Below are 25,124 nucleotides of genomic sequence, written 5' to 3'. Positions count from 1 at the left end.
CCTGCTGCTACATTGCAACGGAAATGAATGTAATCTGAGCTAGACATGTGACTTATTACTAATGTCAATGTTACATGCTGTATCGGGGTACATGTGTAAGTACATAACACCCCTAGGTATGTGCGTCCAGCATCTCAAGCCCTTTCTAAAACAGTACAGAAGAGAGTCTGGCCTATATATGCATCAGTACTTACCTCTTCATCTGTATCCACAGGTGCTATACAACTAGGGACAGACCAAACCGATTCTTCAATGATGGTGTTAGACAAAATGGACATCATTCTTGAACCGGTGGAGACCTTTGCGGCAGAGGAAGAAATACAGACCTCATCACAGAGTGATCTTCCCCCAAGTGGGGTGTCTCCCAACCCACCCACCCCCACAAACACACCCCATACAGCAGCTTCTGCTTCCCAAGTAGCTAACTCCTTGGTCAATTTCAAGGACAAACAAATAGAATTCATGGCCTCCCAAAGCCTGCAAATAGGTAACATCCAGGGGTACATGCGTGACACGTTTCTTCAATTACGAAAAATTGCACGTAGTGTACGGGTAGGTGTAGCGCATGTGCGCATTGCTAATAGTATTGACACCTGTTTTGCAGATCTAACTTCTGCTGTAAGGGAACAGAATAGCCATATTGGCAGCCTTGCGCAAAGTATAGCTGCACTAAGCATATCATGCACAGCGCAGACCAATGCCTTAATAGGTATGCAGGCCCAACTACAGCAGCTGGAAGCCAATGTCGGAGGTGGTGCAGCATCAACCCTGAGCAGTGTATCTAGCACCCCAATAAGTGGCTCCCCCACTTCCCCACCCCGTCGGAGTATTAGGACCCGTGGTGGGCTGGGTGCAGGTTCTAGAAGTGGTGTAGGGTTGCCTGATGCTGGGAGAAGATAGCTCATATGTTTGATAGTTTTGTAATATGCAATACATCTTGTTACATCCCCCCACAGTTTTTATGTTTCACTTGCAAAAATGCAGATTGCTTCTGACATAGTAGACTGCAGTAAAAATGTCTAACCGCATACCATTGTGTCTGTGTATTATTTTTAAAACAATTATTGTGTGAATTATGACATATTGTAATGGTATATGACAATGGGATTGCTCTAAAGTAGTGTGGGGTAACTCCTGGCCCATCAAAGGTTGTGGAACTACATATTCCAGCAAGCTCTGACACTCATGGTTTGGACTGTAATGGTTATAGTGTGTCAGGGCATGCTGGCACGTGTAGTTCCACAACACCAGTGAGCCATGTTTTCCAGCAAACGTAATTCATACATGTATCAAATGTACTTACAAGCTTGATATCAGCAAGGGATAGGTCAGCACCACCAGCTGCATCCGTTGGCCTCTGTGTATTAGGCTAAATGTGGGTGGAAACAGATGGTATTGGTCAATAATTTGTTTATGAGTACACTTACAGCACAGGTACATTTTGGAGTACAGGGCACATGTGCTTACCAGAAAAGTAACGGCTGATGATATGTGTGCGCACCAGATTCCCCCTCTGCGTACCCCTCACTACCCGAGGTGTGGTAGGTTGGACTTTCTGCCCGACTGCTGCATGTTCCTCCTCCACATAGGCAGGTTGGGACAGGGCTATGTTGTGCAACATGCAGCAAGCCTGGATGATCATCACTACTTTGGCAGGGTGGTAAAGCAGTGTACCCGATGACCTGTCCAAACACCGGAATCGACTCTTCAAAACGCCAAATGTGCGCTCCACCACATTGCGGGTTGCAATGTGGGCTTCATTATACCGGTGCTGTGCACGGCCCTCTGGGGAGCGCAAAGGTGTCATGAGCCAGGAAACACACCCATATCCTGAGTCACCTAAAACACAGATAGTAAGTGATTGCCTTATATGGTAAGGTATGTGTTTCTTTGAAACAGGACACACTGTAAGAAGAACAATATGCTTGTGAAACAGGAAACACACACATTAGACCAGGTACAAATAAGGACAGACAGGGTAATATGTAAAAAGGTACTTACCTAGTAGCCAGCCCTCTGGCATTTGGTGGTCGGTAAATCGGTTCCAGAGGGCTGAGTGTCTCAGAATATAGGCGACGTGGCAGTTCCCAGGAAAGCCTGCAACAACACTCAGGATTTTGAGGTGAGCATTGGATACAACCTGCACGTTCAGGGAGTGCCGCCCACGCCTATTGACGTAGACGTGGCCCCGCACGTGCAGTGCCCTAATCCCAATGTGTGTGCAGTCTATAGCTCCCAGCACGTGAGGGAATGCTGAGAGTCTATAGAAAGCCAACTTGTGGTCCTGCCACTCCAACTCAGAACTGGGGAATCTGATGTATGTCCGCCACAACTTCTTTAAAGCAAGTAACACTTGAGTAAAATGCTTAGAGAAAGTGGCCTGTGAAACCCCCAAGGACCATGAGGTCACAGACTGAGTGGAGCCTGTGGCCAAATAGTAGAGGGCACACATTAATTTGTGCAGGCCAGACACTGCATAGTTGCCTCCCCCAAAAGGGTCCAAATCATCTCTCACCTGCTCATATAAGTCCAACAGGTTAATGCGGTTCAGCCTAAACATCCCCACAACCTGTTGATCCGAGAGGGAGTCCAGGTACAGCCGAGCACGATATATACGTGGGGTACGCAGTAGTCGGGGGGCTACCTGGATCTGGCGCGCAGCTTCCTCCCTCCTGCGCAGCTCCTCCAAATGGGCCACATCACATATAAGCAACTCCAAACCACTCTGCAAAATCTCCATGTCTCAAACCCTCACAGGTGTCCTTAATGATGTTGGGGTTTATGTAGGGGTGTTTGTGAGTGAAAATGAGGGCACCTGTGCTGAAATTAACCATGTGTGCACTTGACCAAAATGAGTTCTGGCCCAAATCGCCAAACAGAACCTGGTCTGAAATAAGTGCGATTATTAGACACCTAAAAAGTGCGATTTGAGAAAACGCATTGCATTAAATAAGCGAGTTGTATACTTTTCTGTACGAAAACATCTGGATGCGATATAAATGCAAATTTATCTTGCACTTTTGGTCCGCATGCGTTAACGCACATAATATGCGATTTCAGTCCCTTAGCGCATCCTATTAAATAGGCGATTTGACAGAAAAATGCTATATCGCCATTTTGTTTACTAATTAACGACAAAAAACACAAATCTCATCCCATAGAATGTCACCCGTTGTATCCTGTGTCCATTCCTATAATTGCTTCCGTGCTAATGTCCCATTTATAAAGGCCAATATGCAGAGGGGACTTGGTCAGGAAAAATGCTTGTCTCCAACCCAGGGAGCGCCTGCTCTACCTGGTGTCCTTAATTTGTATTGTCCCGATGATTTTGGCTGTAGGGATGGTTCTGGAAGCTGGTCCGGGGTATGAACAGATTGAATGTGCAAATGCTGGGTGTCCTGGCTCTGATCCACCAACGCGTTTTGCTTTGCAGCTTTTTCAAGGTTTAATAAATTTTGCATATTATTATCTATACCTGTTGCATGTTCTTAGTTAAGCGCGGTGCCACACACACAGAAGTTTACAATGATCACATGCCCGGCAGGCGTCCTTTCCAGTGGTGGGATCCGACTGCAACCGGGCGGCCGGGCTGTGACTGTCCCATGTGAATGGACACAATCCTGTCCATTATTAACTACTGTGTACGGCACGGCTTTTGTCCGTGTGGGGTTTTGCCACCTGGTGTCAGCCAGAGCGTGTGAAACAGCCCTAATAGGTCGACATGCAAGAAGGTTGACATGACTGAAGGTCTATATAGGGTTAAGCCTCAGGGTCATTAGGTTGACACAAACATTAGGTCGACATGGCTGATAGTGAAAAGGTTGACATTGTGGTTTTTATTTTTATTTTTACCGAATGTTGACACAGTCAACATGGACACTAAAAAAAGTGTACCACGTCTCCTCGCATGGCTCGCTACACTCGCCATGCTTCGGGCACAGTGTCTCAATACACTTGGCACACTATTTTATTCTCCCACCATGCCTTAGGGGATGGTAGGGCATGAAATACCTCCTGTCGGCACATGTCGGGTCAAAAAGAAACTGAAAAACCCCATGTCGACCTTCCCCATGTCAACCTAATGCTTGTGTTGACCTAATGACCCTGTAGACCTAACCCCAAATCAGCCTTCAGTCATGTCGCCCTTCATGCATGTCGACCTAATGCTTATAGACCTAGTGACTGTATCCCAGTTTAACATCCGCATAACTGGGGTCCATGTTTTACAGTACATTTTAATAGCAAAGAAGGTTTTGCAAGGCTAATAATTCTGTGCATTTCCTGTATAGGGCTCATGTATTCACACTTCATGTAGGTGCAATATCGTTCTGTGTGCAGACGCCATGTTATGGTTTTGGATCTGTATTACAGTGACTGTTTTGGTTTTGCCATTACCACCCTCATGTGTTTTGACTTTGGATAAGTAAAATAAAACCACTATTAATAGTTACAATTTGGGCCTTTTTTCATTCCTACAGCAATAGTAACCTCAATAACATTAGTTTCTGCTTAATTTTACCATCTCACAATATTGTTTTCACCAATATTGGACAAATCTTATCCATAATAGTGCGATTTGGCCATAGTGACAGAATCGCATGTGTTTGGCATACTGGGCTTCCGAGCTCAGTACAAATTTGTTTGGAAAATGGCCAAAACCATTTGCAAGATGTAACATGTATAGAGAGAGTTAGATGTGTGTGAGTTATTTTGTTTTTGTGCAGAGTAAATACTGCTATATTTTTAAACTGCAATTTAGATTTCAGTTTCAGCACACCCAAATTTAACTCTCTTTGCACAGGTTACATCTGCCCCATCTGCAGTGCACGTAGTTTTGCCCATTTTCCAAACAAATTTGTACTGATCTCAGATCTGAATAAGGCCCATTGTGAGTATGGGGTTGGAGTCAGAGATCGGACCTGCTGCATGAAGGATAAATCGGAATAACAGGCATGGTGCACATCAAGGTTGGTTTTTAGCACCACCAGGGATATATTGCATGCGATTTGCTTTATATAGCCCTATTTGCCAGCCCCTGTAGCAGTGGCGTAACTACCATAGGTGCAAGGAGTGCGGCTACTATGGGGCCCGAGAGGTCTGTGGGGCCCTCCGCCCCCCTTGCACCAAGTCAGGCTGCTCCTGCTATAGAACGGAGTGCAGGCAGGTCACATTAGATGAAGCGGTGATGACCGCTCTGCTGTGATGTACGTGGGAGAAAGCAAGAACATCCCAGCACTGACCTGTCACCTGACAATACCGCAGCAGCTGATTGGGAGAGGACCGGACGAGAATGATCTGCCTTTTCTCTCCCGTTTGCCGGCTTGCTGTTCATATCAGTAGCGCACGCAGGGGGGGTTTCTGAGTACCCAGAAACCCCCCCAGGAGTCTAAGGATCCTAGGCTGAAAGCTGAGGGTCCTCTCTTTCCATGGGTAAAAGAATTTTAAAATTCGGCCCTTGGGAACCGGAGATATCTGACTTCAAAGCAGTGGTCCCCATCCAAGCCTATTAATTGCTCTTCCCAGTCAGATATTTCAGGTTCTTTCTAACTTAGAGTTTTTCTGAGGGTATATTCCAAAAGCTGGAACTCTCCCCCTTTGATGGACATTAGTAACTTGTCTCTACTGTTCCTAGAACCAGAGATATCAGCCTTCGAGCAGCTGGTTACTGCTCCAGCTCCACACACCTGGTATGTAGTTTTATATGCTCGTTGGCAGATTGCTCTGCCTCCTGAACTCTCACCCCCTAGTCCCCAATACCATTTGGTAGATGAGATTCTCTAGGTTTTAATTCCATTAAAATCTAAGAAATCTATTTCTGGGAACTGGAGATATCTGCAGTCAAGCAAGCTGTCCTCCCACCAGAAAATTATGAATAATAAGCCCACTCCACTATACACCCCTCCTCTGCATATTAAACATCATCTACCACCCTGGAAGTTATGTATCAGGGCCCCTTCATTCAGCCCAATGCCCCCTTCTCCCACCCCATCTCCCACCATCTGTGCAGTAAAGGGGTAATTAGTGGAAATTACTGATCCAGGCCCTACATGCTGTGCTGAGCGGTTGATATAATACCCCCTACCACCCGGGGGACATCAAAGCTTCCCCCACCCCTACCGCTGGAGGATCGGTAGGGGCCCCAATACATTGGTATGCCCAGGGGTCTACACTGCTGTTGACGCCCCTGTGTGTGTGTATATATATATATATATATATATATATATATATACATATTTTATTATTATTATTATTTATATACATTTGGTCTATCTATAATACTTTAACTGACCCGGCATATACTGGGTCACCTTCACCTAAGTGTCCATCTCCGTGCTTTGCTCCACCTCTCTGGAAACCCCCTTCTGAAAATCCTGCGTTTGCCACTGCATATGGTGAGGGCACCATTGGTAGTGTTTATGTCGGCTGGTGCGTGTGCAGGGCAGGAGGCAGAGGGTGCTGGACACTCTCAGGTCTTATGAGTAAATCACACCAAGCTCAGATGTTCACTTTGATGTTTTAGTTGAGGTTGGTGTTATTGATTCATATTTTTTGCATACTGCATAGGTAACATGTTTTCCTGGAGGCCCCCAGGGCAAGTACAGTATATTGAAGGATACAGTGAGTGACTTCTATATGGAAATATATATATTTATTACTGACACCTCACCTGGCGCTGCCTCTCCACTTCCCTCTTAGCCACCCTCTGGGGGGGGGGGGGTTGGGCTTTTTAGAATTTTACTATGGGGCCCACAAAGGTCTAGTTACGCCTCAGCCCTGTAGTACAGCCCATCCGATAAATTGCATGTAAAACTAGCACGTCAAGGGGATGATTCTAATCAGTTTGGTAAGCTGCAAAGCTTGCATCTTACCGAGCACTTGTGTCACCGCCCCACCGAATCTCCGCAAGTGAGCAACCCGTCATGGCCGTGCAAAGCCTGACCATTGGGGCAGGGGCCAAATTCGGATCACTAAGTGTGATCCAGAATCGGCGCCAAAGTACAAAATAGGATGGATGGACTCCCGGGGAGCTGCCTGGGGAGTTCAAGGGAAAGAGGATGAGACTTTAGCCTCAGATAAGTTGCAGTACTGTATGGAGGCCTATGTTTTACGAATGGAACAGACAGAGCAGTAACCACTAGAATGTATTGTAATTATGTGAGTTAAAAAATTCTGAGTGACATTCTATGGGATGAGATTTCTGTTTTTTGGCGTTAATTAGTAAACAAAATGGCGCATTTTTCCATCAAATTGCCTATTTAATAGGATGCGCTAAGGGACTGAAATCGCATATTATGTGCGTTAACGCATGCGGACCAAAAGTGCGTGATAAATTCGCAATTATATCGCATCCAGATGTTTTCGTACAGAAAAGTATACAAATCGCTTATTTAATGCAATGCGTTTTCGCAAATCGCACTTTTTAGGTGTCTAATAATCGCACTTATTTCAGACCAGGTTCTGTTTGGCGATTTGGCCCAGAACTCACTTTGGTCAAGTGCACACATGGTTAATTTCAGCACAGGTGCCCTCATTTTCACTCAGAAACACCCCTACATAGACCCCAACATCATTAAGGACACCTGTGAGGGTTTGAGACATGGAGATTTTGCAGAGTGGTTTGGAGTTGCTTATTTGTGATGTGGCCCATTTGGAGGAGCTGCGTAGGAGGGAGGAAGCTGCGCCCCAGATCCAGGTAGCCCCCCGACTACTGCGTACCCCACGTATGTATCGTGCTCGGCTGTACCTGGACTCCCTCTCGGATCAACAGGTTGTGGGGATGTTTAGGCTGAACCGCATTAACCTGTTGGACTTATATGAGCAGGTGAGAGATGATTTGGACCCTTTTGGGGGAGGCAACTATGCAGTGTCTGGGCTGCAAAAATTTATGTGTGCCCTCTACTATTTGGCCACAGGCTATACTCAGTCTGTGACCTCATGGTCCTTGGGGGTATCACAGCCCACTTTCTCTAAGCATTTTACTCAAGTGTTACTTGCTTTAAAGAAATTGTGGCGGACATACATCAGATTCCCCAGTTCTGAGTTGGAGTGGCAGGACCACAAGTTGGCTTTCTATAGACTCTCAGCATTCCCTCACGTGCTGGGAGCTATAGACTGCACACACATTGGGATAAGGGCACCGCACGTGCGGGGCCAAGTCTACGTCAATAGGCGTGGGCGGCACTCTCTGAACGTGCAGGTTGTTTCCAATGCTCACCTCAAAATCCTGAGTGTTGTTGCAGGCTTTCCTGGGAACTGCCATGACGCCTATATTCTGAGACACTCAACCCTCTGGAACCGATTTACCCACCACCAAATGCCAGAGGGCTGGCTACTAGGTAAGTACCTTTTTACATATTACCCTGTCTGTCCTTATTTGTACCTGCTCTAATGTGTGTGTTTCCTGTTTCACAAGCATATTGTTCTTCTACCAGTGTCTCCTGTTTGCAAAAAACACATACCTTACCATATAAGGCAATCACTTCCTATCTGTGTTTTAGGTGACTCAGGATATGGGTGTGTTTCCTGGCTCATGACACCTTTGCGCTCCCCAGAGGGCCCTGCACAGCACCGGTATAATGTAGCCCATATTGCAACCCGCAATGTGGTGGAGCGCACATTTGGCGTTTTGAAGAGTAGATTCCGGTGTTTGGACCGGTCATCGGGTACGCTGCTTTACTACCCTGCAAAAGTAGTGATGATCGTCCAGGCTTGCTGCATGTTGCACAACATAGCCCTGTCCCAACCTGCCTATGTGGAGGAGGAACATGCAGCAGTCATGCAGGAAGCCCAACCTACCACACCTCGGGTAGTGAGGGGTACGCAGAGGGGGAATCTGGTGCGCACACACATAATCAGCCGTTACTTTTCTGGTAAGCACATGTGCCCTGTATTCCAAAATGTACCTTTGCTATAAGTGTACTCATAAACAAATGATTAACCAATACCATCTGTTTCCACCCACATTTAGCCTAATACAAAGAGCCCAACGGATGCAGCTGGTGGTGCTGATCTATCCCTTGCTGGTATCAAGCTTGTAAGTACATTTGATACATGTATGAATTAAGTTTGCTGTAAAACATGGCTCACTGGTGTTGTGGAACTACACGTGCCAGCATGCCCTGACACACTATAACCATTATAGTCCAAACCATGAGTGTCAGAGCTTGCTGGAATATGTAGTTCCACAACCTTTGATGGGCCAGGAGTTACCCAACACTACTTTACAGCAATCCCATTGTCATATACCATTACACTATGTCATAATTCACACAACAATTGGTTCATAAATAATACACTGACAAAATGGTATGCGGTTAGACATTTTTACTGCAGTATACTATGTCATAAACAACCTGCATTTTTGTCAGTAAAACATTAAAACTGTCAGGGGATGTAACAAGATGTCTTGCATATTAGATGCAAATTACAAAAGTAACAAAAATATGACCTATCTTCTCCCACCATCAGGCCACCCTACACCACTTTTTGAACCTGCACCCAGGCCACCACGGGTCCTAATACTCCGACGGGGTGGGGAAGTGGGGGAGCCACTTATTGGGGTGCTAGATACACTACTGAGAGTTGATGCTGCTGCCCCTATGACATTGCCTTCCAGCTGCTGTAGTTGGGCCTGCATACCTATTAAGGCATTGGTCTGCGCTGTGCATGATTGGATTAGTGCAGCTATACTTTGCGTAAGGCTGCCAATATGGCTATTCTGTTCCCTCACAGCAGAAGTTAGATCTGCAAAACGGGTGTCAATGCTATTAGCAATGCGCACATGAGTACCTACACCTACCCGTACACTACGTGGAATTTTTCGTAATTGAAGAAACGTGTCACACATGTACCCCTGGAATCCAGGGGTACATGTGTGACACGTTTCTTCAATTACAGGGCCTGGATGTTACCTATTTGCAGGCTTTGGGAGGCCATAAATTCTATTTGTTTCTCCTTGAAATTGACCAAGGAGTTAGCTACTTGGGAAGCAGAAGCTGCTGTATGGGGTGTGTTTGTGGGTGGGGGTGGGTTGGGAGACACCCCACTTGGGGGAAGATCACTCTGTGATGAGGTCTGTATTTCCTCCTCTGCCGCAAAGGTCTCCACGGGTTCAAGAATGATGTCCATTTCGTCCAACACCATCATCGAAGAATCTGTTTGATGTGTTCCTAGTTGTATAGTCAGGCTCGGACTGGCCTGGCGGGGAACCGGGGAATCCCCCGGTGATTTCTGACCCCGCCCACTTGTTTAGGGGGCGGGGCCTTTCATATGCGTGCGCACGGGGTCTGGCCGGATGCCTCCGCTCCTGGCTCAGTGCGGTTTCCCGGCGGCTGCCGTGAATGATTGACAGCCGCCGGCGCCCGGGTCTCCTAGAACAAGTACAGGACAGCTCAGCGACGGCTCAGCTGTCCAGTGGTTTTACAAGATGCAGCCTGCCGGGCCTGCAGCTCAGGGATTGGCTGAGGCTGAGCGCGCAGGCTGCAGGGAAGGAGGCGGGATTCCGGTCCGGCCTCAGCAGCACACAGGCAGCTGCTCAGCCAGGTGAGAGGAGCCGCCGGCCGGGTAACCAAATGATATGGAAAACCGGACACAGGCTGAAGGATGACACTCTGGGGCTGCGGGGGTAGATGTCCGGGAGGTCTCCTCCCGGCTAGTGGAGAAGGAGCTGCTTTTGGACCCCTCTGCAAACTGGTAGGTAACTGACCATGTGCTGCATTAACTTTTTTATATTCTTTTTTTTTAGGGGTATGTGCTGTATTTTGTGTGTGTGTGTGGGGGGGGGGGCATATTATCTGGGTAGGGAGGACCTATGTGATGTATTACATGTGGGGGTACATATATGCGGTGTTATGAGTGGGGGGACCTATGTGCTGTACTATTATCTGAGTGGGGGGACCTATGTAATGTACTATATGGGGGGCTATGTGCTGTTCTATTTGATTGGGTGGACCTATGTGCTGTATTATATGTGGGGGGACCTACGTGCTGTACTATTATCTGTGTGTGGAGGACCTATGTAAAGTATTATATGTGGGGGTACATATGTGTGGTATTATGAGTGGGGGGGGGCTATGTAATGTATCATATGTAGTGTTCCCACTAGGCTTCTTTCACAGGGCGCTGCGCCCTGCCCCTTTGAAAGCCGCCGAATTCCGCCCTGCCCGGCTTTTTCCGCCCTGCACAGTAAATATCTGCCGCTGACAAAATAAGGTCTGTGGGTCCCTGGGAGGTAGGTGGTACCTGGGCAGCAGGGTCCGGGCATGGGGGTGCCTGCGGCGTATAGACAATCTCGGCGAGGTCCCTGTGGTGTATGGACAATCAGTGGCGGGGTCCCTACGGCATATGGGAACTAGTTCAGTTCCCATCCACCGCAGGGACGCCGCCGTTGATGGTCCATACGCTGCAGGGAACTCAAGCCCGCCTGCGCTTCCTGGACCCCGCTTCCCAGGTTACCACCTGCCTCCCAGGGACCCACAGACCTTAATTTGTCAGGGGACCCTTCCCAAACCCCCCTTGCACCTATTCATGTGCCACGTGAATCTGAGCTGTGCACTGCTGCCGGCAGCAGTGTTCAGTCACAGGTTTCACAAGCAATGCACCCAGCACTGCGGTCCCACCACCCCCCTCCTCTGCCCCGGCATCTGAGCTGCACAAGCAGCTGGGTACAGGGCAGCTGAACAAGTAAAGGGCCCAGCACGGCACCGCAGTCCCGTCCCCCCTCCTCTCCTGCTGCGGGCAGGCTGCACAAGCAGCGTACCCAGTGCTGGGGTCCGCCACCCCCCTCCTCTGCCGTGGCATCTGAACTGTGCACAGGCAGCTGGGTACTGGGCTGCTGAACAAGTAAAGTGCCCAGCACCACAGTCCCGTCTTCCTCCTCTCCTGCTGCGGGCGGCTGGGTACAGTCACAGGCTGCACAAGCAGCGCTCCCAGTGCTGTGGTCCCGCTTCCCTTCCTCCTTTGGCCCAAGTTCTGAGCTTTACTCTGAAGCAGGCAGCTGGGTACAAGCTCAACTAGCAAAGTGCCCAGCGCCTCTGTACACCTGAGCGGGCAGCAAAGGTGCAAGATGAAGAAGGTGCCCAGTGTGTGTAGTATGTATGAATGAGGGTGGCAGTGTGTAGTATGTATGTATGTATGACGGCTTCAGTGTGTGGAGTTTGTATAAATGACGGCGGCAGTGTGTGTAGTATGTATGAATGAGGGCGGCATTGTGTGGAGTATGTATAAATGATGGTGGCAGTGTGTGTAGAATGGATGAATGATGGTGGCAGTGTGTGGAGTATGTATGAATGAGAGCGGCAGTGGGTGTAGTATGTATGAATGTAGAAGATGCTGGTACCTGGTAGAAGATGCTGCTATTGGGTCCTAGGGAAGAGGGAATGTAAAATGAAGGTAGATTCTACCTCCATTTTACATTTTAATTTGATTTAATTTGATTTGGTTGCTCTGCATCGGATTAAACATTCCAAAGTGCACTAGTGGAGGGGGGCCTTTACACTTGAAAAGAGACCCCCTCCCACCTCATAACATTTTGCATCATTCAGTGAGGAGCATACAGCGATTAGCCCTAGAAGACAGAAGGAGAAGAAAAGAGAAGAAAGACAGAAGGAGAAGAAAAGAGAAAGACAGAAGGAGAAGAAAGAAGACCAAGAACATGGTAAGTAAAAGAAAGATCATTATCTTGGCAGACAGTGGTTGTTTTAGGGTAGGGCAGTGCACCAACACCAACACACGTAACTATCTGTGTGCCAGTTGTGCCTTGCCCACAGTGCATTTGCACTGTATAATGGACTCATTATACATAGGCCACACACCGTGATGCCCATTATACATTTGCCACACACAATGATGCTCAATATACATATGTGGCTCTCTCTGTGTCCTCGCTGTCACTCTCTGTCTGCTGTCACTCTCTCTGTCCTTGCCGGGGACATAGCCAGCAGCTCAGAGCCACTAGCCATGCCCCACAGCGTCAAAAATGGGGGCGTGGTCTCATTGAAATAGGCCACACCCCCATATTGCTAGGCCACGCCCCCAAAAACCCGGGCGCGCCTGCGGCGCACAACACGCCCCTTGGTGGGCCCCTGTGAGTGATTTCCCTGCTGGGCCCTTCATGCCCCAGTCCGACACTGTGTATAGTACCTGTGGATACAGATGAGGAGGTAAGTACTGATGCATATATAGGCCAGACTCTCTTCAGTACTGTTTTAGAAAGGGCTTGAGATGCTGGACGCACATACCTAGGGGTCTTATGTACTTACACATGTACCCCGATACAGCATGTAACATTGACATTAATAATAAGTGAGATGGCTAGATCAGATTACATTCATTTCCGTTGCAATGTAGCAGCAGGAGATGAATGTAGTGTGACATATTGTGGATGTGACATGGGTGTGTGTACTGTATGTGTAATGGCGTGTTTTTTGTTCATTTACTTGCTTCCACAGATTCTGCAGCAACGGGCCTTCTTGTCTTGGATGCGTGAGCACTTCGGGACGGACAATCTGTGAAAGGAAAGATGGGCAGCCATTATGTACCTTGCAATGGATAAGCATTTACGGCAAACATGCATTGAAATGACATTAATGGACAATACTTCCTTTGGTTAAGGACTACATTATTTAGTCCCCACATTATTTGACATCTGTTTTTTACCTGATTATTTTGTTAGAGTATTATTAAAATACTAGGTGATTCATCGCGCCCTACGGGCGCTCTTCACACCGTCGTAAGGGGCTGCGCCCCCTTAATTTGTGAACGTTTGTATATGAGAAATATGGTTAGAATTGTATGAAAGATGCCCTGTATTGCAACTTAGGTGTCCGCGAATCGCGGGAGGGGGGGTCGCGGAGGGTGCCGCGAATTGCAGGAGGGGGGGTCGCGGGGGGTGCCGCGAATTGCAGGAAGGGGGTTGTGGGGGGGTGGATGCTGCGAATCGCGGGAGGGGAGGGATTGCAGAGAATCGCGGGAGGGGGGTCGCGGGGTGGGTTGCCGCAAATCGCGGGAGGGGGGTTACGGGGGCGGGGGTTGCGGCGAATAATGGTAGGGGGGGTCGCGGGGGTGTGCCGTGAATCACGGGAGGGGGGGTCACGGGGTGGGGTGCCGAGAATCGCGGGTGTGTGTGTGTGTGCCGTGAATCGCGGGAGTGGGGGTTGCGGGGGGGGGGGGGTGTGACGCGAATCGCCACAAGAAAAAATCAACACAGAAAGGTCAACACATGTAAATGTTGACATAAGTGTGGCACTTCATTGGTGTCCATGTCGACACATGAGAATGAATATGAAAACATTCAAAAAATGAAAAAAAAAACTTCAAAAACTCATGTCAACCTTTTTCATTGTCGACCATAGCCATGTCAGTGTTTTCCATGTGCAATTTAATTCCGGAGCTGCCGCGAATCGCGGGGGGGTGCCGCGAATTGCGGGAGGGGGGGTCGCGGGGCTGGGTGCCGCGAATCGCGGGAGGGGGGGTTACGGGGCGGGGGTTGCGGCGAATCATGGGAGGGGGGGGTCGCGGGGGTGTGCCGTGAATCACAGGAGGGGGGGTCACGGGGTGGGGTGCCGAGAATCGCGGGGGAGGTGTGTGTGTGTGTGCCGTGAATCGCGGGAGTGGGGGTTGTGGGGGGGGGGGGGGTGGGGGGGGGTGACGCAAATCGCCACAAGAAAAAATCAACACAGAAAGGTCAACACATGTAAATGTTGACATAAGTGTGGCACTTCATTGGTGTCCATGTCGACACATGAGAATGAATATGAAAATATTCAAAAAATGAAAAAAAAAACTTCAAAAACTCATGTCAACCTTTTTCATTGTCGACCATAGCCATGTCACTGTTTTCCATGTGCAATTTAATTCTGGAGCTGCCGCGAATCACGGGGGGGTGCCGCGAATTGCGGGAGGGGGGGGTCTCGGGGTTGGGTGCCGCGAATCACGGGAGGGCGGGGTTCACAGGGGTTCCGGTGGGGGGTTGCCGCGAATTGCGGGAGGTGGGGGGTCACGGGGGTGCCGCGAATCGCGGGAGGGGGGGTTGCGGGGGGGTGTGACGCGAATCGACACAAGAAAAAATCAACACAGAAAGGTCAACACATGTAAATGTTGACATAAGTGTGCCACTTCATTGGTGTCCATGTTGACACATGACAATGAATATGAAAACATTCAAAAAATTAAATAAATCTTCAAAAACTCATGTCAACCTTTTTCATTGTCGACCATAGCCGTGCCAGTGTTTTGCATGTGCCATTTAATCCTGGGGCTGCCGCGAATCGCGGGGGGTGCCGCGATTTGCGGGAGGGGGGGTTGCGGGCAGGCCCGGCGACAGGGGGGGTCAAAGGGGACAGTTGTGATGGGTCCCAGCGATCTGAGGGGCCCCAGAGCTGCCAGTCCATGTGGCACAAGGTACATCCTCCCCCTATTCCGAGTAAGCATCGGCGGCCGCGTCTCAGTGCAGGGGAAGTGGCGGGTATTGCACTCGGAGACAGTCAGTGCAGAGCCCAGGACCCCTTAGCATTAGCAGCCGCATCTCCCTGCTCCAGTCATTACACCCTGCTGTCTTACCCACACGCTGCTCGCCGATCAAGAAGATAGCTATGTGACCCCCGGTGCTGCACCTCTCTCCTCTGGCGCTCCCGGACAGTCACGGCATGGAGGGGTTTGCCCTCCATGCCATGACTGTCCGGGAGCGCCAGAGGAGAGAAGTGCAGCACCAGTGGTCACTCCGCTATCTTCATGCCGTGACTGTCCGGGAGCGCCAGAGGAGAGAAGTGCAGCACCAGGGGTCACTCCGCTATCTTCATGCCGTGACTGTCCGGGAGCGCCAGAGGAGAGAAGTGCAGCACCAGGGGTCACTCCGCTATCTTCATGCCGTGACTGTCCGGGAGCGCCAGAGGAGAGAAGTGCAGCGCCGGGGGTGCAGCGTGTGGGTAAGACAGCAGGGGGTAATGACTGGAGCAGGGAGATGCGGCTGCTAATGCTAAGGGTTCCCGGGTTCTGCACTGACTGTCTCCGAGTGTAATACCCGCCACTTCCCCTGCACTGAGACGCGGTCGCTGACGCTTTCTCGGAATAGGGGGAGGATGTACCTTGTGCCACATGGACTGGCAGCTCTGGGGCCCCTCAGAGGGTATTTGGGGAAGAATGGGGTATTTGGGGAAGAATGGGGCCCCAGAGATATAAGTGTATGGGGCTCCAAGATTTCTATTGCCGGCCCTGGTTGCGGGGGGTGGGTGCCGCGAATCGCGGGAGAGCGGGGTTCATGGGGGTTCCGGTGGGGGGTTGCCGCGAATTGCGGGAGGGGGGGGGGGTCGCGGGGGGGTGCCGGGGTGCCGCGAATCGCCGGAGGGGGGGTTGTGGGGGGTGTGACGCGAATCGCCACAAGAAAAAAATCAACACAGAAAGGTCAACACATGTAAATGTTGACATAAGTGTGGCACTTCATTGGTGTCCATGTCGACACATGAGAATGAATATGAAAATATTCAAAAAATGACAAAAAACTTCAAAAACTCATGTCAACCTTTTTCATTGTCGACCATAGCCATGTCAGTGTTTTCCATGTGCAATTTAATTCTGGAGCTGCCGCGAATCACGGGGGGGTGCCGCGAATTGCGGGAGGGGGGGTCGCGGGGGTGGGTGCCGCGAATCGCGGGAGGGCGGGGTTCACAGGGGTTCCGGTGGGGGGTTGCCACGAATTGCGGGAGGTGGGGGGTCACGGGGGGTGCCGCGAATCGCAGGAGGGGGGGGTTGCGGGGGGGTGTGACGCGAATCGCCACAAGAAAAAATCAACACAGAAAGGTCAACACATGTAAATGTTGACATAAGTGTGCCACTTCATTGGTGTCCATGTCGACACATGACAATGAATATGAAAAAAATAAAAAAATTAAAAATAAATCTTCAAAAACTCATGTCAACCTTTTTCATTGTCGACCATAGCCATGTCAGTGTTTTGCATGTGCCATTTAATCCTGGGGCTGCTGCGAATTCCGGGGCGGGGGGGTGCCGCGAATCGCGGGAGGGGGGTCGCAGGGGGGGTGCCGCCAATCGTGCAAGGGGGGGTCGCGGGGGGGGTTCTTTTTGCCGCGAATCGCGGGAGGGAGGTTGCGGGAGGGGTCGTGGGGGGGTTCTTTTTGCAGCGAATCGCGGGAGGGGGGGTCGCGGGGGTGTTTTTGCTGCGAATCGCGGTAGGGGGTCGCGGGGGAGCGGGTGTTTTTGCCGCGAATCGCGGGAGGGGGGGGGGCGCACGGGGGGGGGAGGTTTTGCCGCAAATCGCGGGAGGGGGGCGCTCACCTGGTGGTAGTGGAGTAGCAGTGCTGGGCAACATGGGAAGGCAGTGGGTGTCTGGCACTGTCTGTGGGCTCACTGGGCTGGTTCTCTGTCACATACCTCCCAACATGACCCTCTCCAGGAGGGACACAATGCTCTGTTTCTAGACTTCCCCTTAATGTATGATTGCCATCACCTGTTTTAAACAGGTTAATTTCTCAGAAAGGTGTTCAGCACAGATGAAGGCAATCACACATTAAGAGGAAAGTCCAGGAACAGAGCGTTATAGACACAGACACCCACTTTGAGTGACAGATGTAGCCAAATATATAGGAGATTGGACACATTACAACTGTTGGATAATCTGTGGTATGTAGGCATGGCAGCTAAACCACCAGTACACCTATGTGTTTTTGGCCACATACATGTTAGGCTGCTAGAAAGAATGTTACAGTGTTGATCAATATCAGCAGTTGTGGAACTACAAGGCCCAGCATTATGAGCAATTTGAAAGTAGGAGCAGGCAATTTATTTTGCATGACCTTGCTGGGCTATGTAGTTCCACAGCAGCACTTTACTTAGCATAACAATTCATGTGAACATTACAGTTTGAAAACATTTGCATGTATGTTTAAGATTGCATGTGGTCACACTTATACTGGGTACACACCAGGACGACTAGGGCCCGATCCCCACAATCTAGATCCAATTCCGATCAATTGGATGTAGATTGTGTGCTGATTGGGCCCTTTTCTGACCTGGTGTGGACCGATACCGATCCGATGCGCGGTCCCGCGGGTCGGTCGGTCGTTATTGAGATCCTACCTGCTGCAGGTAGGATCTCAATGACGACCATACAGCCGGGTGCGGGTCGCCATCGGATCGGACCCGCTCACGGTGCACATCGTGAGCGGGTCGTGCCCCCCCGCGTCATCGTGAGCGGGTCGGACGAGACACTGACGACCCGCTCACGATGTGCATCGTGAGCGGGTCGTCCTGGTGTGTACCCCGCATTACCAGCTCTGGATGGCGTTTGCGGCCTATCGGTATCCGCGACGTGCATGCCAGGCAGGACCTCAGGGGGTATGATTCTTTTGAGCTTGACCTCATAGGACGTGTAGCAGACAGTGGTGGGGCTTCCTCCGCCAGTCTTGGTGGCCTCCTCCAACTCCATGGCCATTTTACTTTTCAGCTGCCTTTTGATGTCATTGAATCTCTTCTTGACATTTTTGACCAGGCGCTTGTGCTGACTTACAGCATTCACCGCCTGGGTGATGTCCTTCCACATAGCCCTTTTCCGCTGTGCTGTGGTCTTGTGGTGAGTTTTCCCAAGTAACCGGTCAAACACAGGCATGATAGCCCGGACAAGCGCAGCATTTTCCTCGTAGGAAAATCTGACCACTTTTTGTGCGGCCAGCTTCTACCTCCTCCTCCTCCTCCTTATTTTCTACTCCAGTCATGTACCCCTCCTCCTCCATGCCAGTGTCTTCCTCCTTCACACCTCCATCTTCCTCCACCTCTGACATGTGGCCCTCCTGCAGCTGCTGTGGGGTATGGTCAAGGTCTTGGCTATAGGATGGGGATTGTGTAAAGGGGAGGTTGTATGCAAGAGGCATACAGAAAAGGACAAATGTGCCTTTTTGGGCGCACTCTTTGTTCAATAATTTGATATGATTAGTTTATTAAAACATAACTTTTATTGGCTTCTTATTCTAAAAAGTTAGGAGCATTCATTGTTTGTTGGCCATTTAATGCATGGTCATTGACCTTCAATACGACACAGGTCACATACAACATTTAGACAAGACATCAACAGACATTTAAAGACATGCTAGGCTTCTAGCTTGTCATCATACGTGGCCATCTAATTCGTGTAACCTTTCACAATTAATCAGGTTATTAATTTTTTGGTTATTTCAAGTTTATTTTTTTAAAACAATATATATTTTTGATTTTTTAGATAGAATCAAAAATATATATTGTTTTCAAAAAATAAACTTGAAATAACCAAAAAATTAATAACCTGATTAATTGTGAAAGGTTACACGAATTAGATGGCCACGTATGATGACAAGCTAGAAGCCTAGCATGTCTTTAAATGTCTGTTGATGTCTTGTCTAAATGTTGTATGTGACCTGTGTCGTATTGAAGGTCAATGACCATGCATTAAATGGCCAACAAACAATGAATGCTCCTAACTTTTTAGAATAAGAAGCCAATAAAAGTTATGTTTTAATAAACTAATCATATCAAATTATTGAACAAAGAGTGCGCCCAAAAAGGCACATTTGTCCTTTTCTGTATGCCTCTTGCATACAACCTCCCCTTTACACAGTTACAAATACTGATGTGTTGGGCGCACCACCAATCCAAGACTACCCCTATATAATTGAGTAGTCCAGCATATTGGTTCTCCTAATGGTTCTAGTATATAGAAAATCTAATATGTATTAAGTCTGTGCGGATCCATACCTCCTCTTTCGTGCACTATAGGATGGGGATGCCAGCGGATCCTCCACCTCCTCCTGCTGGGGCTGGACGCCCAGGGCCTGGTCTGGGGCTGGCCTTGCTGTGGCCATGCTGCCTGCCACACTGCTGGCTCTCCCACTTGGCTGGCTGCTGCCACTGCTCCCTCTGCCACTGCTCCCTCTGCCACTCCTCACTTTGCCACTGCTCCCTCTGCCACTCCTCACTCTGCCACCAACACCTCTTCCTCTACTCACACTGCCACTGCTCCTCTCCATGCTCCTTACTTCCTATCAAAGAGTGAAATGGCGCCAGTGCCCCTTTATATAGGGGGTGTGATGCATAATGGAGGGGACAGAGGTGGGCCAATAGGTTGGGGGGTTCTTAGTCATGCGGAGACAGTTTTGTAAATCGCACTCCGGTTGGTCCAAAACTCGCACATGACCGGCGTAATAAATCGCACTTTTTTGTGACTTAAATTCGCACCACTTTGCCGCAAATCGCACCACTTCGCACTTTTCAGCCTCCAAAGCGCATCCCATTAAATATGCAAATTATTACAAAAAAATGCGATTTGAAAAAGGGCGAATAGCGGCGATGTGGTGCGATATAAAAACATGAGCATTTATCTCAATCCATAGAATGTCACCCTCTGTGTTTAACCAGTGTAGCGTAATGAGAGGCAGGGCCGCCACTAGTAATGTTGGGGCCCGGGACTGACCTTCAGTCCAGGCCCCCAGTGGCACCCCCCCCCCCCCTTCGCGCACCGGCACCCTGCCCCCCCCCCCATTACTATTACTTACCGGCGGTGGCGGCGGCATCTTTTCCCACCTGCACTCCGAACTCGGGGCTCAGAGCACTCGCTGCACAGTGCAGCCTGCAGAGCGCCGAGCCCCTCTGTATCCTAGGCTCGGCACTCTGCAGGCTGTACTGTGTATTGTGTATACTGTATGTCATTCATACTGTAGCATAATTCTGTGTTTAATCAGTGTAGCGTAATGAGACGCACTTATAGCAGTGCCCTTACAAAAGTGTAACCCATGCCGTTGATAGCTCCATAGATCCATGGGCCAAATTCAGACCTGATCACAGTACAAATTTGTTCTCAAAATGGACAAATCCATGCTGTACTGCAAGAGGGGGTCAAATGTAACGTGTAAAGAGTTCATTTGTTATTTTGTTTCTGTGCAGGGTAAATATTGGCTACTTTATTTTTACACTGTAATTTAGATTTCTTTGAACACACCTCACCCAAATGTAACACTCTGTACATATTTCTTCTGCCTCACCTGCAGTGCACATAGTTTGATTCCAACAAATTGTGGCCATATATCAGGTGAAATTGGAGGTTCTTGACATCAAATCAGATCCGATGCGTGTTCCCGTGTGGATAGGATCCTGGAGATCTTATGTGCCCAGAATCGGACGATCAGCGGCACATGACTGGTCCTTTTAGCATCCAATTTCCCTTGAACTCCCCCGGCAGCTCCTCAGGCGTTCTTTACATGCAATTTATCACATGTAAAAAATGTCACACCAAGTGCCAAATCGGGTTGAGCCCTCCCGGGCAGCTGCCAGGGGGGGTTGAAGGAAAAACAGATCCAACTTGTGCCTCAGACAAGTCGAACCTGTGTATATGCTCCTTTACAGTGCAGGCAGTGCTCACAGATTATCGTCCGCTAGACAGACACAGAAAGTGAAATTTAATAGGTTGAGAGATCCAGAAAGTGAGAGATTTGGTAAGAAATCTCCTAATTTTTTTTTTTTTTTTTTTTTAAGCGGCAGTGTAAATGATTGCCGCTTTAAAAAAAACTGGATATTTCTTACCAAATCTCTCACTGTCTTGAATCTCTAAACATATTAAATTTCACCCAGTCTGTAGATATACAGTATATATGTTTTACCAGTAGGTGGTGCTGCTGTTGCAGGGCTTTGTAGACGACAGTCCCGGAGCAACACTTCCAATACAGGCAGGCTGGGAAGGAGAGAGAGACACAATACTCCCGTATATAATACACCCTCGCTATGTATTGTGCCTGATCAGCGGGGGTGCTCTGGGAATTCCACCTTTACCTTAGTGTCAGTAGGCAAGTCATGGCTGCAGCTCATTAATTAATATAGTGACTGAGGGTGTGTTTCCTCTGCTGTCTGTAGAGCTTGTTTCTCTAGTTAGTACTATAGTAGGAAAGCGGAAAGTTTGTCGGAGACGTTGCAGGTCGGTGTGGGCAGCATGGCTGGGTAACGTACTGCTTCATCTGCAGGATGTGACAAGGACCGGGCTACCTGCATTGGATCTACCCAGGACAACTTCTTGAATGCACTTTGTGGCGATTTACACAGGAGCTGCCGTCTACAGGTAATCTCCGACACAGCATCTTCTGCTTATATGTATTTAGTGTATTTACTCTTTTATATAGATTACAGTATATTGATTGTGAAAACTGATGTCCCCTTGATGCTGTTTAACTGGCCTGGTAGCACTGCTCATTAGTCAAGTTAGTAAATGCACCATGACACACAATGCTTACATGCGCTTGCTATGACCAAGTTGCAGTACCAAGCTGGAACCTTGACATCCCGTCTCTAGCCAGCTTACATGCATTTACTATGACGTCCCAGCACCAGGGGTGCCGCGGGGAGGGGGGGGGGGGGGCAGGTACAGTTTACCCGGGCCCAGGCCTGTCAGGGGGCCCGGGTATGGACACACAGGTTTTTTTTATTTGGTGGCATAATATGTGTGGTATTATATGTAATCGACATTACAGTGTGTGGCATAATATGCAAAGAGCATTACGGTGTGTGGAATAATGTGTATTGGGCATTATGGCATGTGGTAAAAATATGTAATAGGTATTATGGTGCATGGCATAATGTGTACTGGCCACTACGGTGTGTGGCATAACATGTAATGAGCATTGTGGCATGTAGTATAATATGTCATGGGTGTGTGACTTGTGTAATCAGCATTGCGGTTTAAATTTTGTCCTTGTATCCACCTTGGAAGCAGTGCCGTAACAAGGGTTCGCAGAGTGTGCAGGGAGCTCCATCCGTTGGGGCCCCACAAAGTTGTTGTACCGGGTCCCAGGATTTCTCTTGGCGGCCCTGCCCAGCACCAATTTGGAACCCTGACCTCCCATCTCTAGATAGTTAACATACACTTACTGTGACGTCACCGCACCAGGCTGGAACCCTGACCACCCATATAAAGTCCTTACGATCTGTCTCATATTGTCACTTCACGTGCCCTGCGTGGTGAGGTGAACATTGTGTTGCAGCAGAGTGGTTTTAGACTCGTTTGATAGGATTGGAGTACAATTTAAAATGATGTGGTTACTTGGCTGCGCATCACAAGCAGTATTGAGGTTGCTTCGTAATAAGATGCGGATTTTACTTTATATCTTATTACAACTTGAAAAGCATTGCTAATGCCCAACTTGTGACCGGTGTGGGTTGTTAGGTCTACACCAACTAGGTCAACAAGTATTGGGTCGACACCACTAGGTCGACAAGGGGCTAAGTTGACAGGACATTAGGTCGACAGAAGCATTAGGTTGACATGGGCAAGGTCAACAGTCAGAAGGTCGACATGGTGTTTTTCACTATTTTTTTTACCCGAATGTCGACAGTCGACATGAACCCAGTTTGAAGTGCGCCGCATCCCCTCGCACCGTTCGCTATGCTTCGGTCACTAGGCTCGGCACACTATTTTATTCTCTCACAATGCCCTAGTGGATGGTAGGGCATGAAATACCGCTTGTTGGCTCAAAAGACCGTGTAAAACCCCATGTCGACCTTTTGACTGTCAACTTAGCCCATGTTGACCTAATGCTTGTGTCGACCTAATGACCTGTCGACCTTGACCCATGTCAACCTTGCTACATGTCGACCTAGTGGTGTCGACCCAATGCTTGTTGACCTAGTTGGTGTAGTCCTAATGACCGTATCCCGTTGTGACAACACTTTGTATTGCAAATTAGCAAGCATTATGGACCATGTATATGTAATGCACACATAAAACTTGTTGTTATTAATGCCCTGTGGGTATATTATACAGCATCAGGGTGTACATTGGGATATTACTCTATATTTACAACTCTGTTCAAACAAATGTGGCTTTTTACTATCAAAAGTTACATGTTGAAATGTTATAACCCTCTATAGCCACCAATAGGGTATTTGCTTTCTTTGTGACTTTTTAGTAACTATAAATGATCTATAGATTGTAAGCTTGCAGCAGGGCCCTCCTACCTCCAAGTCTATCTGTTGTTACCCAGTTTGTTTTATCACTGTCTACTATTGTAAAGCGCAATGGAATCTGCTGCGCTATATAAGAAACTGGAAATAAATAAATAAATAGCAGATTTTTGGAGGATATTTGAATAAATACTGTAAATAGTAAAAATAGTAAAAATTCGGGAGAAAAACACCTGGATTAGCAAATTGGCCGCTGACCCACATGTATTCACCACATTGCCGGTACAATTGCAGGTGTTTTTCGCAGCTTTTTGAGGCATTTTTCGGCATTAACTTTTTTGCTCAAAATAAAAAGGTGAAAAGGCTTTGGCGAAAATGTCCACAATTGATTAGTCAGTGGTCGGATTAGTTCCCATTTTTTTCGACTATGCAAAAAAATAAATCTAATTAAATACTTCCCTATAGGGCTAACTAATGTCACTTTAATATTTTGAGCAATAAGCCCTCAAAAAGCTGAACATCTGTTGTGCAGAGCAACCCTGCATGATGCATTTTCCCACCTCAACAAGTTCCAGTTTTTACACCATCATTTACACTCTGCTCAAAGGTAAATGTTGAACTAGAATTTTCTGGTAAACAGTACTTTTCTTCTAAATTATATCTGCTCAGATCATTGTTTGTAACCTCGTGCCTCCTACCTATATAAAGGATGCTGTTTGTTCTCCAAAAACGTAAAGTTTTCAGAGTTTACTTATTATTAGGCTACCCTATCGGGCCCCTAATAATTTATGGACCCATTACATAAAAATATATGGGAAATAGCATTTCCACTAATACCCCTTTTAGACATACTACCCAGGATTTTGGCCAGGTTTACCTGGGATTTTCAACCCAGGTCACTCCCGGGATTTTAGTAACGGACCCCCTTTCACACTACACCTCAGATCCGGGAAAAACCCGGGTATACCCCTTTCAATTTTTTAAGTGATAATGAATAGACCCTTAGGGGGGTATCTAATTTTGTGACATGAAACTTAAGGAGCGAAAAAGGGAGTTTTTCACCCTTTTTTTTTTTAACAGGTACTCAATTAGATCTGTAAACCACCCCGTATACAATTGGCCAAATGCAAGAGACTTCACAGAAATCTGTGAAGACAGCAGACTGATCCAATATTTACCAAGCTCTGAAAAGCTTAGCT

At 48.3% G+C, this 25,124-nt stretch overlaps 1 protein-coding gene across 6 annotated transcripts in view; it reads left to right on the top strand.

Annotated features, from left to right (window-relative positions):
• The window catches only part of CSGALNACT1 (chondroitin sulfate N-acetylgalactosaminyltransferase 1), a 352,935-nt gene that overhangs the window by 17,575 nt on the left and 310,236 nt on the right, over positions 1–25,124 (top strand). For 5 of the 6 annotated variants that reach the window (XM_083175409.1, XM_083175374.1, XM_083175383.1 and 2 more), the window contains exon 1: positions 21,674–22,087. The exons of the other annotated variant lie outside the window; for it this stretch is intronic. The gene's annotated coding sequence lies outside the window, so the exon portion shown is untranslated. Of the gene's footprint in view, positions 1–21,673; positions 22,088–25,124 lie in introns of those variants that run through there. 6 annotated transcript variants of the gene reach the window in all.

The sequence above is a fragment of the Crinia signifera genome, chromosome 1, assembly GCF_055691185.1.
Source record: "Crinia signifera chromosome 1, ASM5569118v1, whole genome shotgun sequence".
Lineage (NCBI taxonomy): Eukaryota > Metazoa > Chordata > Amphibia > Anura > Myobatrachidae > Crinia > Crinia signifera.
This window is presented reverse-complemented; position numbering and strand designations above follow the sequence as displayed.